The following is a 15,279-nucleotide window of genomic DNA, read 5'->3' as shown; positions in this document are numbered from 1 at the left end:
TCATGTAAAAATAGTCGTAATTGCAGAAATAAAAGACTAAAGAAAATTCACAATGACTGCAGCTAGGATAAAGATATCAAAATCCGGGATATTGTGTGGTGTCAGGATAATGCAAATCATTGGGCTTTTACTTTTGTATTACACATATGTCACAGGACCCTTGGGGATGAAAGACATTTTTTGCGCATGATCACTTCTAATTCAGTGTGCTGTCTTTAGACAAATGCCACCAGGCAAGTCTATAAAGGAGCACTTGCTCAAATCTGTGGGACTTGAGTACTTTCATCTCCTTGGTTTAGCCCAGGGCACCAAGACTTCTTAATCCTGGAACACAGTGTATCTGAGAACCAGCGCCCTTGGAGTATGTCACCTCAGGATGAAAAAAAGCAAACTGCCATTCATCCAATGCTTTCAGCTGCCACTTCCCTATTTCTAACTCTTAATACCCTTGACCTATGGCCAGAGCTCCTTTATCTGGTCTTTTCCGGTCGACTCCCCTTTAGTCTCTTTCCCGCCCCTCCAATTAATCCTCCATACTGCCTCTAGTTATACATCTTTCCAGAACCAAGATTCATGATGGCATTCTTCCGGCATTGAATTTCTGGGGGGGGAGGGGGGGTGGAATCTGGCTTCTCAGCTGGGCATTTAAAACCTTCCACAAATTTCTCTTCACCTGCTATTACAGCTTCATCTTTTTTTGTACCTATGTTCCAGCCATTCTGTTGTAGTTACTGTTTGAATGTAACCTGCTCTCATCCACTCTCTGGTTAAAGCTCAAGCATACTTCTCACTTTAGTGCTAACCACCATTCCTTCACTGCCATGGCTGATGAAGGAGTTCTACCCATTCTCTATGACCTTCCTCAAAATAATTTCCTCTTGGAGCCCTGTACCACCTTTGCATTTGGAAGTTATCTTTTAAAATATATATATGTTGATTTCAGAGAGGAAGGGAGAGGGAGAGAGAGAGTGAAAAATCAATGATAAGAGACAATCACTGATCACCTGCCTCCTGCATGCCCCACACTGGGAATGGAGCCCACAACCTGGGCATGTGTGCTCACCGGGAATCAAACCAGTGACCTGGCTCATAGGTCAGTCAGTGCTCAATCACTGAGCCTAATCTATCTTTTGTCTAGAGTCTCAGTTTGCCTTTTTAGCAGTTATTCCCAATGTCTCACTCTAATGTGATGGCAAATGCCCTTGGGGCAAGGAGTGTGTGTGTGTGTATCTTCTTAATGTCCCCTATAGTTCCTACCACAGTGTGAATGTTCAGTACATATTCAGGAAATATTCGGTAAAACCTAAGTTAAGAATACAGCATGTCTGTCACACAAATACCAGGAGGTTATCCTGAACATTTTGTTAGTTTTAGTGGTAACATTATTTTTGGCTTCATTTGCAAGACTGGTAGTTAAAATATTTCCCTCTACTTTATTGAAGATCATCATTAGTACCCAATTATGTTAAATCTTTAATATGTTAGGGGTCAAAGTTAAATAGGGGTAAAACGTTAGGACTAGAATTATAAATAGAATTTGATGTTACCCATGAATAAAAATATTTTTGAACTAGATAATTGTTGCCATTGTACAGTGTATTTTTGTATTGAAACCGGACAATCAATGGGCCTGGGCTGCCTGTCACTACTTGAGCCAATTCAGCAGAGTCAGGGTTGAATCATATGAGCATTTATTCCAATAATGCAGGCATATGGGAGAGTAGCAGGTCATCCATGAAAATCTGCTCTGCACTCCCCCATAAGCCAGCTGCTTATACTGGGTAGGACAAGGATTACAGGAATGGGAAAGTAGGCTATATGGGCTGGAAAGGGACAAGGTTGTTAATCTTTCCATGCTAATAGGCAGTTCATAAATGAGAATGGACCGCACTCCAAGGTTGACTCCTAGTTCCAAGGTTGACTCTCAGATCTTGGGGAAACACCTCCCAGCCACGCTAGAATGTCCTTTCTTTAACCAGAACAAGGCAATCACGGTTAACAGAGCATGATTAATATTTCCCATAACCATAGCTAGTCCCCAGTATTCTATTTTTGTCCCTAACAGTATCACATTGGTCAAGAGGTCTGTCTTGTTTGCTGTTAGCATACTTTCCTTCCATACCATGACAACCGGGCCAAAAGAGTTGATAGAGTACCAATAACTATCATCATTTATATATAATCTCATCATTTCCAGAGCACTTTAATCTATTTTGGGTCATTTAATCTTCCTAAAAGCTCTTTAAAGAGGACAGATGGGAAAATGCAGGTTCAGAGAGGTTTAAATGTGTCAACCCAGATTTCAAAATCAGCCACTGACAGAACCAAGTTCAAATCCAGATTTTCTGACTCAAAATAGCCAGCTCTACCTTGCACCAGAGAATATTCTCAGGAATATACCTTAATTTGAGGGAATATTTTAAAGGACTAGACATGATTAAATAACTTCATCTACTTGCGGTATCACTGGTAACCACTTTTATCTGAAAGATATCCAAGACCATTCCCCAAGAATGGGATGGTTTATTCTCTGAAAGAAAAAAATAAAAGGTATACTAAAAGCTGCTTAGAGGTCCAAAATGAAACATCTAATGAAGCATTGATGCAAGTTATTCTAAGTTATCTTGACCTTCAAGTAAAGGTCAGTATAAGCTTTCTTCTTTTTCCCTCTACTTCACCATGTTTTCATGTCCTACTAAATCCCAAAGAAATGTGTCTGTAGAGCTCCCCAGAAAATATCCCAACTGGTTTCCTTTTCTCTGTCCTCTCCTATTTTCTTTCCTTCTTTCTTTCTTTCTTTCTTTCTTTCTTTCTTTCTTTCTTTCTTTCTTTCTTTCTTTCTTCCTCTTGGTTTGGATCTGCTCTTTATTATTTTATTTTTAATTTTTTCTTTATTGATTAAGTTATTACATATGTCATTATCTATTTTCTTGCATTTCTACTCAAAGAGGTTCAGAACCATAGCTTAGCCTTCATGATCCTTGAATTCAGCTTTAAATTCACCATTTCCTGTCTTTTCTCTGAGCGATCCCAGGAGGTCATTAGATGACCTCTCTCAGTGCCTGCCTAGCTGGATATATTTTCCAAGTCAAATTTTCTACATAAATGTACCAATACAAGCATACTTTCAGAAAAATGGAAAAGGATATTTAAAAATTGAGATCGTCCCATATTCTTTGGACATATGCTTACTAATTCTATTGTCTTTTGTGTCCCTTTATTCTGTAGCTATGACACCTCGAAATGCCAGTTGGCAAAGGAAAAAGGCTTGGAGATCCCTATTCCTGACTTATATGTTACTGAATTCTGTTATTCTTATTCATGACTCCCCCCCACCTTCAATTCCCTTGGAAAACAGAGAATGGCTATTTAAAATTGTCTCAGGGATGTCATTAGAATTTTGTTTCTCCTGGTTGTTGCACATATCAATAAATATTGTTGAATAAATTAATAAATAAATTGACATGAAGCTGAATTTACTTATTTTTTTATGTTTTTAAGGAGGGCAATTTTTTTGTTGTTAATCCTCACCCGAGGATATTTTTCCCATTGATTTTTAGAGAGTGGAAGTGAGGGAGAGAGACACAGAGAGAAAAACATTGATGTAAGACACATCAATTGTTTGCCTCCTGCCCACCCCTGACTAGTGCTGGGGATTGAGCCTGCAACCGAGCTATGTGCCCTTGACTGGAATTGAACCCTAGGTCCTACAGCCCATGAGCTAATGCACTATCCACTGAGCCAAACTGGCTAGGGCAGCTGAATTTATTTTCATTGTAGCACTCATGCATATACTTTGGACTAAAATTGTTTTTAAAACCTCATTTCATAGAGAAAAGCCTTTCAAAAGCTTTTCTTCTGCTTCCTTTTCAAAATACTCCCCCTTTCCAAAATTCCTTGATTAGTGCCAAGCAGTGCTTTGTAATAGATTTAGAATGTTAAAAATCCATTTCCCGCATTTTGGGCCCTTTATGTCTCCCCCACAGGCATTCTCTGATTCATGGTTTATGCCACAAAAATAAGGTGAAAACTCTGAGCAAAGCTACATCTGACTCTGAATTTTCTCAATAGTGTCTGTCATAAATTTGGTAGCTAGTGCCTTATACAGTCCTTAATGTTTCAGTCTGCATGATGTATCTCCTTCATAGCACAGATATTTCAGATTCACATTTATTTGGTCAAGACCATTTGGATATGGAGAATGAGTTTCATTGTGTTTCCTTAACATTACATACTCAAAGTTTGCTTCCCACCCCCTTTCCCCGCATATATTAAAGCCTGCAATCTCCTTCCTTAAATCTGCAGTGTCAAATTCTGCCTTTTTCTCTGCACTGTCGAAATGAACCAAGACTTGCTCTGAAACTCTAGGCATGACCTTAGCCATGGAAAAGGTAGCCTTTATGAGAGACAAACGTGGATTGCCATTCTGCATGGCAAATTGATTAGATTATTCTTGAGTTTTAAAGGGGGGCAACCTGATTCACTGTGAAGTCTGAAGTTAATGTTGTCAGTAGATGTTACAAGACAACAGGAAATTCTGTGGATTTTTAGAACCTACTCAGTACCTTTTACCTTTTTTGTTGGGCGACCAGATGTTATTCAGCCCAAATTTGAGTTTTTTCTTGCTCCTTTCATCCCCCAATGATGATGCAACATTGTATATTCAAAAGAAATTTAGCTTGATTACTAATATCACTGAATTAAACTCACTGGAAATCATAATCCTGTTGCTCTACCTTGTTCATGATGCCATGTCTTTAGACCCGGGGCTGGTAGTGTCCAGTATTGACAGCTTCAGAATGTCTTTATTCCATGTTGCTTTTTGTGAGTCTCCAAGATGGTGACAAGATAGCCAAGAGCTGTGGTCGGCAAACTGCGGCTCGCGAGCCACATGCGGCTCTTTGGCCCCTTGAGTGTGTTTCTTCCACATAATACCCTGGCCTGGGCGAGTCTGTTTTAAAGAAATGGCGTTAGAAGAAGGTTAAGTTTAAAAAATGTGGCTCTCAAAAGAAATTTCCATCGTTTTACTGTTGATATTCGGCTCTGTTGACTAATGAGTTTGCCAACCACTGGCCTAGAGGAAGGGAAGCTGAAGGGGGTCAGGAGTGGGCATTCCAAGCAGAGGAAGCTGCAAGCAAGGAACAGCAGAGAGTGTTTGGGAAGCTGCAAACAGTTGTGTTACTTGTGATAGGGGCATTTTCCTAACAAGGCAACAAAATGGGAAGAGATGAGGATGGGCAGCCGGGCAAGGCCAGATCAGGAGGGCATGATACCATGCTGAGAAGTTGGTGCCTTCTCACGTAGCCCAGGGAGCCACTCAAGGGTTTCAGCCAGGAGTGCTGCTGTTACAGTTTTACTTACGTACATCCCTCAGGCAGCTGTGTGGAGAGTGACTTTGAGAAGGGTAATATTGACAAGTAAATCAAAATGGGAGGTGTGTGGAATCACAGGCAAGAGATGATTAGGGCCTAAAGTAAAGGAGATGGGGAAGACAGGCTGAATCTGAGAAATATTTCACAGGAATATTTGGTGGTTCGGTGGTTCTGGGGAGGGAAAGGAATGAGTACAGTTCTGGTGGACAAGTGGCAAGATGATGGTTGGTTGCAGCGTGGACTGACAGTTCAGGAGGGGTCTCAGCAGATCCATTCTTTCTTTATGTTTATATCAACACAAATTTACAGTATTTATATTGGTCCTTCAAGGGTCTAGTAGCTGGAAGATGGTGAGTTTGAGGCGCTGGTGACATACTCACGTGTAAATGTCTGACAGTGAGAAAAGGAACTTTGAAGTTTGCAGGAGAAAGAGCCTAAGAGAGAACCAAGATGGCAGCCTAGGTAAGCACCTAAGCTGCCACCTCGCATAATAACTAAAATCAGAACAAACATCATCCAAAAACACATGAAGTTTGCAGGAGAGGTGTGGGTCAAAGATATTAATTAGAACTATGAGTCACCAGCTCATAAATGGTAGTTGATACCGTGAGGGTAAATTTATCTAGACAGGGATTGTGTGGTTGAAGAACATTGGGCTTCATAGAATTCTGGAAGATGTGAACATTAAAATGTTCACTTCATGACTTTGATTATATATATATATTTATATATAAAAGTCTAAGGGACCCTCTAACCAGTAGCTGTAATGCATACTGACCACCAAGGGGCAGATTCTCAATGCAGGAGTTGCCAAACTTCGGTGACTTCTCAGCTGTGGTTCTCTGGTGACACACCGGGAACAAGAGGAAGGAGCATGATTCCAGGATGTGTCACCTGAGAATGATCCTCTTGCAATCCAGGACCCCTCAGGGGATGTTAGAGAACCGATTTTGGCCCAACCCCGCAAGCCAGGCTAAGGGACCCCACCAGTGCACAAATCTGACCAGGTCGCTAGTATGCAATAACCATCTCTAAAGGTTTGAAAAGTCATGTAGAGAAAAGTGTGTCTTTCTCCAACTGTTTGCCCTGGATATGGTGTTCCCAGCTCTGTAGGCTGCTCTCTTTATTGGTTTTTGTTTACCCTTTCAAAGATCTTATCTACACATGCAAATATCTGCAAGTATATTTGTGGTTGTTGGGATTATTTCACACAATATTGTGTAGTGTTCAATCAGGTGTTCTCTTTTTACTTAAGGGCCCCTCAGTACTTTTCTCATGCTGGAAGAAGATGTCAGAATAGGGGAAGAGAGCTTGGGAATGATAGGGGCATTTTCCTAGAGGAGGTGGGAAGGAGAGGGATTAAGGGCACAAGTGCACGGCAAAAGGCAAGGTAGTGAATGAGAGAAGGGCTGCCCCTGAAGACAAAGTGATAGGTGAGGATCTTAGGATAAGGAATGGGGGTGAGAAGGATAACGGAGTGAATGTTAAATGTCCAGTAGATGTCAGTGGTAATTAGTAGAGACTAATTCCCATAGCTAGTATATACTTTTTTAAGTTGACTGGTGGGGAAAGAGTGGTATCCAAGAAATTGAATGAAACTAGGCCTTCCTGTCACTTGGCAATATGAGCCCCCAAAACAAAGGGCTGCAGTGTCTTTTTAGATAAGGGGGTTCATTTTCTGACATAAATCGGATAGCCAAGATCTTTTATAGCAAAAGAAGCTATCTACCACATGAAGAGAAGCTGAAGGGCATACACACTACATTTAATAGCTACGCCAGAGTCAACCGTCTCAGCTCCATTTGGACAGGGAGAACAGGTGCATGGTGTGGGGCGTCAGGATTGCAAGGTTCAGTTTCTATCTAACCAGTCCAATAACTCAGTTTCCTTCACTTTATCTAGACTTCATCAAAGCCCAAGGGGACCAACTTATGCTATCCAATTTGTGGAAGTAAATGGATAACCCAGAATGACAATTTTATTTCTCACTTTATCCTAATTCTCTCTCTTTGAAACTGTCTTGTTATATCTAATACTAGTATACTAATGTTGCCTTAAACCTTTTTATGGAACAGCATGGGGTTTAAGTATAAATCCTACATCTATTAAAATGGGAAATTATATTTTTTAGAGACTAGAGTTGTTACTCCATTCCAGAGTCCTAAATCTTTCGTGTGTGTGTGTGTGTGTGTGTGTGTGTGTGTGTGTGTGTGTGTAATAGCTTTCAGAGAGGAAGGGAAAGGGGGAAAGAGAAAAAAACATGAATAATGAGAGAGAATCATTGATCGTCTGCCTCCTGCACACCCCACACTTGGGGATCGAGCTCGCAACCCAGGCATGTGCCCTGACTGGAAATCAAACTGTAACCCCTTGGTTTATAGGTCAACACTCAACCACTGAGCCAGCATGCTAGCTGTGCAGGGTTCTGTATCCTAGAAATAAGAATAAAAATCAGATTTTTGTTTGGTGATCTTAATCTTAGATTCTTGGCATAAGAAACTGGATAGTCATGAGGACTGTTTCAGACTACCCAAAAATAAAAGCCCCCCTCTAGTGATAAGAATATTCATTACTTTCCGTCTTTAATATGTAATAACAATATCTAAAGGTTTGAAAAGACACGTAGAGAAAAGTGTGTCTTTCTCCAACTTTTTCCCTGGCTATGATGTGCCCAGATCTGTAGAGTGCCTTACAAGTAAGCAGCTGGCTCCCTAGAGCAGGCTGGATAAAAGCTGAAGTTCTCACAATCCAGTTTCCCTTTTTAGATCCTCCATGAAGACCCTCATGGTACTTTGACTTTCATTACCAGTCTGTCCTGCTACAGAATTCATTGTGGTCATAGCTTTCTTTAGTTACTTTCTAGGTCTAAGGATATAATTTCATTCAACTCTGCAGATAGTTGGTGAATGCTTAGTGTGTTTTTCAAACTGCCTGGACTACAAAAGTGAATAAACCTTGGTTCTTACTTTTCTGGAGCTCAGAATGTAATAAAAGGCATTAAAACAAAAACAGCTAATTATTACCCAGTGTTACAAGTGCTCTGGGGGCACAGAGGTCAATGATTAATTCTGTTGGAGAGGTTGGAGAGATTCACAGAGGGAATTGACAATAAAGACTGAGTAGGAGTTTTGTTTTTAAGCTGAGAGCGGGATAAAGAATGAGCTCTCCCTACCAGTGGGGCAGTGACTAATGTGTAACCAGAGCACAGAATGAGAATATGAGAGCAGTGAATCATAGGTGAAGACCACGGTTTAAAGGACTTCACATGTTATACTAAGGAATTTGGATTTTATCTGATAAGCAGTTGAATAGTGCAGGGTTTTTGAGGAGGAGGATACTGACAAAAACAATTGTAAACAGGAAGCTAAAGCCATGAAGATTGGTAGAATGATAGTGGAACAATTAGTTGAAAAGATGGTCAGATTCTGAACTAAGGATGTCTCAAGTAGGAGGAGAAGGGATGGAGAAATGGGAAAGTCACACTAAATGAATGAGGCCAGGGGAGAAGGGAGAGAGAGGAAATGGGTGAAATGAAAATTTTAAATTGGGGGACTGGGAAGTGATCCTTCAAAAAACAAACAAAACATAGCACACACAGGAAAAGCTACTAATTTGGAAAGGTCAGTAAATAGAGAAAAAGAGCTATGCATGGGACATACTGAATTCTACTTGCCCAAGAACATTCAAGTGGAAATTTCCTACTTGACTTTACTTTTCACAAAGGATTTTTTTAAAAATGGCAATAAGATTCCTGCAAAAATAGTGAATCAATGAAAATAGTAGAGATTAGCAGAGTTGATATAATTGAGCTTCAAATTTTGTCTGATCTCCTCTGCAGCCAGGAGGATAAGAGGAAATGTAATGATTTCTCTAATTAATGTTGCATGCAAGAAGCATGCAACTTTCTAAGAAAATACCATGTCTTTACCGGCTCTAAATAACAAAAACAACAACAACAACAAACAAAAACAAAATAGCTGTCATATGAGTGCTTGGTATAGGAGCTGTTGTGAGTACATATAAGATCTTATTTAATTCTTAGAGCAACCCTATGAAGGAGAAGCTCTTTCTAGAATAAAGTATGAAGGACATATAATAAGCTAACAAGAAATGGGGCCTGGATTCAAACTCAGGCAGTCCTGGACTCTTAAACAACGATGTGAATATTGGCTAGTGTCCTCAACAATACTTTTATAGCAAAGAACAAAGGAAATTTTATGTGGCTTCTTCTAGTGGCCTTTGATAATTGTGGAAAGCTTAGCATTAGAGACCAAAAAATGATGACAGTTTTCCAAGAATAAAGGTCACTGTTGCCCAAAATGTATTCTGCAGAATACTAAGATATGCCTAAGAAAAAACGAATCCAAGGACAGATAAACTTTGGAAACATTTGTATTGGAAATTCATGAGTAATTGAGCATTGAGTCTAGAAGTACAGAAACATGATTAGCTTTCTTTAGCCCAATGTTGCTTATATGTATTTGACCAATTGTAATGTTCTAAGGAACACACTTTGGTAAAAAAAAAAAAAAAAAAAAAAAAATCAACTCTGTAGTAAACTTTGAAATCCAGGCAAGAAGATATCACAGTTGGCTCTCTACTGCGGTTGTTAAGAAACCTAGCCATTCTTTCTGGGAATGAAGCTATAAGAGGTGTCTCTGAAGATGAAGCCTGAATTTTTCTCACAAATGTAACTTTTGATATGATCTAGCAGCAAAGCCCTATGAACTTAGAGACCAGAGTGATTTCCTAGAGAATCTAAAGGTAGGCAGTAAGTTACCGCCTATGCACATAGAAAACTCTTTGTACTTTTTTTTTTTTTTTAATGGAATACCTCACTGAATAATCTGCCTTTTCCAGTCAAACTACCAACAAAAATTTCCACCAATAGCTTGACAAAATTAACTTGCTCCACGGTGTTCTTAATTGTTAACTGGTTGAATTTTGAAGTATGTTTACCGAAGGCAGCAACTGCTGCCTCTATTACAATTACTGTGGAATATTTTCTAGTAGTTATATGCAAAGGCCAATTATTACTCGAGGCCACTTCTGGAGTGTGATATGAAAGTGTGCTACCAACACATGGGAAGATATTTCTCCTTCTTTATCTTATAGCAGAAATGCAAGTATAGCATTTTTGCCTTATAGTTCATCTCAACAGAAGACTAAGGTATGAATTTATGGGTAGCTAGTATATGGTCCTGTGTAATGTTGCTTGAGTAAGCAGATTCCTTTTCTGACACTGAAATGTTAGAAGAATATATCAATCTGTGTGTCATGGTGGTTAGCAAGTTCTAGTTCACAGAGCCCATAGCTAATGGAAACATCCAAGAGACTATTGAAAAGACTGGTGAGCAGTTCAGAAGAGAAGTCTGGATTGCGGACTAATATGTAAGAGGGATGGCAAGCCTAGGAAGAGGGATAGGGTCCTTCTAGGAAGAGAATACTAGAACATGTTTATGGAAAGAAGACCAAAGATCTACCTTGATTGTGTAATTGATTGTAATTGAATATGGCCAGTTAGAAATGGTTTCCCGGTGTGCATTACCTATGTAAATGACTGGCTTCTGCAGATGCCTAAACTCATCCTTTTTTTTTCTTATTATGTTAATAATTAAAGTTGACCTTTCTCAGTACCTCTAAATTCTGAGTTACCTTATGGTACCACTCTCTCTGCTAACTACAGGTCATAAGTAAATCCATCTGATCCTTTTCCTGAAATTTCTTAGTATTGTGTCAAAGATAGAAACAGCCTATATTTTTAGGTTTAGCAGTGAGAATCATGCCCAGTCTTTTTATATTAGTTTTACGTTAGTGTAAGATTTGTAAGCATTATTAAATAAACAATATCCCACATGCTAGAAGGTGAGCTCTTCAAGAGTAAAGGACAGTATGTCATATATTTTTATCTCTATAGTGCTTAGTATAGAAGTATGTGTTGATTAAATGAATGGATGAATATACTTTGGAATTTTTTTGTTCCCTGGTGGATTTTTTTTTTTTGGCTGATTTTAGGCTGTTGGTCTTTATTTTTCTCATTTCTTATGTTCTCATTCTTTCCTCAAATCCCTTAATATACCTGTTTAGGTTGTCATATCTTTCCCATTAGACTGATAATATCTAATTTAGGTTAACACTGACTTGAGCGTTTTCTAGGCTTATTTTTAGGCTCTTTAAAAAATCATCATCTGGAAAGATTGAAAAGTGTTCGCATAGATTATTCTGTAGGCATGTACACACCATTTTTATGTACATGGGTTTAACTTGAGTCTCCCATAGTAGGAAAGAGCATTAGAAATTGTCTTTACTGGGAAAATAATCTTTAGTGCTATGAGAAATATAATTTTGAATCTAGAACTTACCTTTTTTCTAAGAAATGTATTAACCCTTAAGTCAGTCCCTTCATTTTTTTTGGTTATAATTTATTTTCAATTGTAGTTGACATATGATATATTATTTTGGGAGTATAACAGTGATTAGACATTAATATACATGACAAAGTGATCTCTATGATAGGTCTAGTAACCATGCCACCATGCATAGTTATCCTATCTAATAAAGATGGAATATGCTAATTGACTACCAAACTCTCAAAGATGGCAGTGCCACAAGATGGTGGCACCCAGTTCCCTCAGCCCTCCCAGGGCAGCAGGCATTCTGCAAGGTCGGGCCTGCCCCCAGGAGTCCCCCAGTCCTTTAAGCCCTCTAGCCACTCAGGGCTGGCCCAAGGTGCAGGTAAGCCTCAGATGGTAGCTGCCTAGGTGCCCAGGGTCACCTGAGGCTCAGGTAACCAGGGCTGGCTGAGGCTTGTGCTGGGGGAGGTGTGATGGGTGCGTCACCTTCCCCTGATCACTGGGTCACCTCCCACACCTGAGGGCTCCCAGACTGTGAGAGGGGGCAGGCCAGCCTGAGGGACCCCTGCCTCCAGTGCATGAATTTTCATGCATGGAGCCTCTAGTTTCAATATAATTGGTTATATTCCCCTGCATTACATCCCTGTGACTTATTCTGTGACTGGTAGTCTGTAGTCTCCTTCACCTTTTTTTACTCCTCCCCTGTCCTCTTAGGCAACCATCTGTTTGTCCTCTGTTTTATTTTGAGTTTGTTTCTGTTTTATTTTACATGTACATTTGTTTTGTTTTATAGCTTCCACATACAAGTGGAATTATATGGTATTTGTCTTTCTCTGACCTGTTTCACTTAGCATTATGCCATCTAGACCATCCATGTTGTCATAAATGGCAAGATTTCATATAATTTTTTATTGCTGAGTAATATTCCATTATATGTAGGTACCACACTTACTTTATCCTTTCACCTATTGATGCACACCTAGGTTACTTACCCAGTGAACATAGGGATACATACATCTTTTCAAATTAGTGTTTTCTATTTCTTTGGATTAATATCCAGAAAAGTGGGATTGCTGAGTGATATGATAGTTTTAGTTTTAATTTTTTGAGAAAATGCCATACTGTTTCCACAGAGGCTATACCAGTCTGCATTCCCACCAGCAGTGCATGAGGTTTACCTTTTCTCTACAACCTTGCCAACACTCGTGTGTTGATTTGTTGATGATAGCCATTCTGACAAATATGATGTGATATCTCATTGTGGTTTAATTTGCATTTCCCCAGTGATTTGTGATATTGAGCATTTTTTTTCATGTCCGTTGGCCATCTGAATGTCCTCTTTGCGAAATTTCTATTCAGGTCTTCTGTCATTTTTAATCAAATTGTTTTTTTTTATGTTAAGTTGCATGAATTTTTTAATATAAGCATTAACCCCTTATCAGATATATCATTTGCAAATATCTTCTCCCATTCAGTAGATTGCCTTTTTATTGAATTGATGGTTTCCTTCCTGGTGCAAGAGCTTTTAGTTTGATGTAGTCCCATTTATTTTTGCTTTCGTTGCCTTTGCCCTAGGAGACCAAAAAAAAAAAAAGGAAAAGAAATACTGTTAAGGTGTATGTTAAAGAATTGACTCCTGCAGATGATCAGGTATATAGGGGCTGGCCCCACAGAGCAGGAGTCGCATTGGTGAGAGCCATGGTGCTGCCAAAGCCACCTGTTGTGTGTGTGTTAGTTGTAGAGCTGCTTGGGAGGGGATCTGCTTCTGGCCTAAGCTGGCTGTGCTGCTGTAGCAGCTTGGTAATAGGTGTGATGGGAGCCAAAGCCAGCCACTGCTTGTACCGGGCTTGGGGCCCTGTGATAGGAGATACGATGCAAGCTGAGGCTGACTGGTACTGGTGTCAGGCTTAGGGCCACTTGGTAGGAGCTACAATGTAAGCTGAGGCAGGTGGTGGCCTGTGCTGAGCTTGGGGGCCTTGGAATAGGCTCCCACATGTGTGTGAGGTCTGAAGCCATTTGGAGCAAGCAGGTTGGGTGGGCCAAATGGTGTTAGCCTGGTTAATGGAGAGGGACATATTTGGCACCCACCTGAGCCAGGCCAGCCAGGTGGAAGGGGAACACAACAAAAGAAACAAAGGAACAGATGTATCCACCTGCACTTCTCTCCCTCGATCCCTGATCCCTGACCCTCCAGCCCTCAACTGTAAAGTTAGTCAATTTCATTCCTCTCTGTGTGACCCAGGCACTTCTCAAACTGCTGCATTTGCACTGAAACTTGGGAGCAAGTGAGTTTGTGCTTGAGCCCTTTAAGAGCAGCATCTTGGTCTCTCATTGCTCTTCCTCTATCTTGGACATCATCCCTGATGGTTTTAAAAGCCACATTTCATGGGGATTCCTCTTTGTGGCACAGGTCCCCTGGGCTGGGGAGCCTGGTTTGGGAGTTGGACCACTGTGGCTGAGAGAGATCTCTCTCCTGTTTGTGAGAGGGGGCCAGCCCACACTGCACCCCTCCCCTCCTACCCATTGAATATGGCTCCTTTATATCCTCAGTTTTAGGACTTTTATTCAGCTAGTCTTCAGGTGATTCTCAGCAATGATTGATCTATATTTAATTGTAATTTCCATGTGTTTTGGGGGGAAGGTGAGTTCAGGATATACCTACCCCACTATCGTTACCCTGCCTCTAGAACTTATTTTTAACTTTGTATAGGAGTTTTATTGAGATATCATCTACATACCATATAGTTCACCCATTTCAAGTTTATAATTCAGTGGTTATTAGGATAGTCACAGAGTTGTGCAACCATTGTGCAGAATCAGTTATAGAATACTTTCCTCGCCCCCAAAAGAAACCCCATACCTGTTTCAGCCACTCTATTGCTCCCAAAACAACCCTTCCCCAGCCCTAGACAATCACTGATGTGCTTTCTGTTTCTACGAATTTGCTTATTCTGGACATTTCATATAAATGAATACTACAGTGCGAGGTATTTTGTAACTGGCTTCTTCTACATAGCATAATGTTTTAAAGAACATCTCTTTGTGCCATGTATTAATACTTCATTCTTTTTATTACTGAATGTTATTCTGTCATATGGATATACCACATTTTCTTAACCCATTCAGCAGTTGATGGACTTTTAGTTGTTTCCACTTCTGTCTAAATAGGAATAATGGTGCCATGAACGTTTGTGTACAAATACTGAGACTTATTTTAAGAAATGATCCTGTAGTTTTTGTCATTGTAATAGAGGAGGCCATAGGATCAGATACGGCAAGAATGTACAGTAGTGTGTGCCAGGAATGGAAAAAATAGGCCATCAAGATGAACTTACTGGAAGAATTTAAGGCCAAGTCTAACTATTCATAAGGGACTCGAGCTTGGACACACAAAGCTTAAAATTATGATTCTCCTAGAGACTGCTATGGCTTTTCGCTGACCACAGACAATAGATGTTTGCTATTTTACTGTATTTGTCTGAAAATTGAAACACACTTTACCCAGTGGTACTATTTCTGGGACTAGACTTCCTCACTTTTAAAATCTCTGTAGT

At 39.9% G+C, this 15,279-nt stretch overlaps 1 protein-coding gene across 5 annotated transcripts in view; it reads left to right on the top strand.

Moving 5' to 3' along the window:
* DMD (dystrophin) overlaps positions 1–15,279 on the top strand; it is a 1,962,662-nt gene that overhangs the window by 1,912,917 nt on the left and 34,466 nt on the right. The gene's annotated exons all lie outside the window — the stretch shown is intronic.

This window comes from Pipistrellus kuhlii, unplaced genomic scaffold (assembly GCF_014108245.1).
Source record: "Pipistrellus kuhlii isolate mPipKuh1 unplaced genomic scaffold, mPipKuh1.p scaffold_m20_p_16, whole genome shotgun sequence".
Lineage (NCBI taxonomy): Eukaryota > Metazoa > Chordata > Mammalia > Chiroptera > Vespertilionidae > Pipistrellus > Pipistrellus kuhlii.
This window is presented reverse-complemented; position numbering and strand designations above follow the sequence as displayed.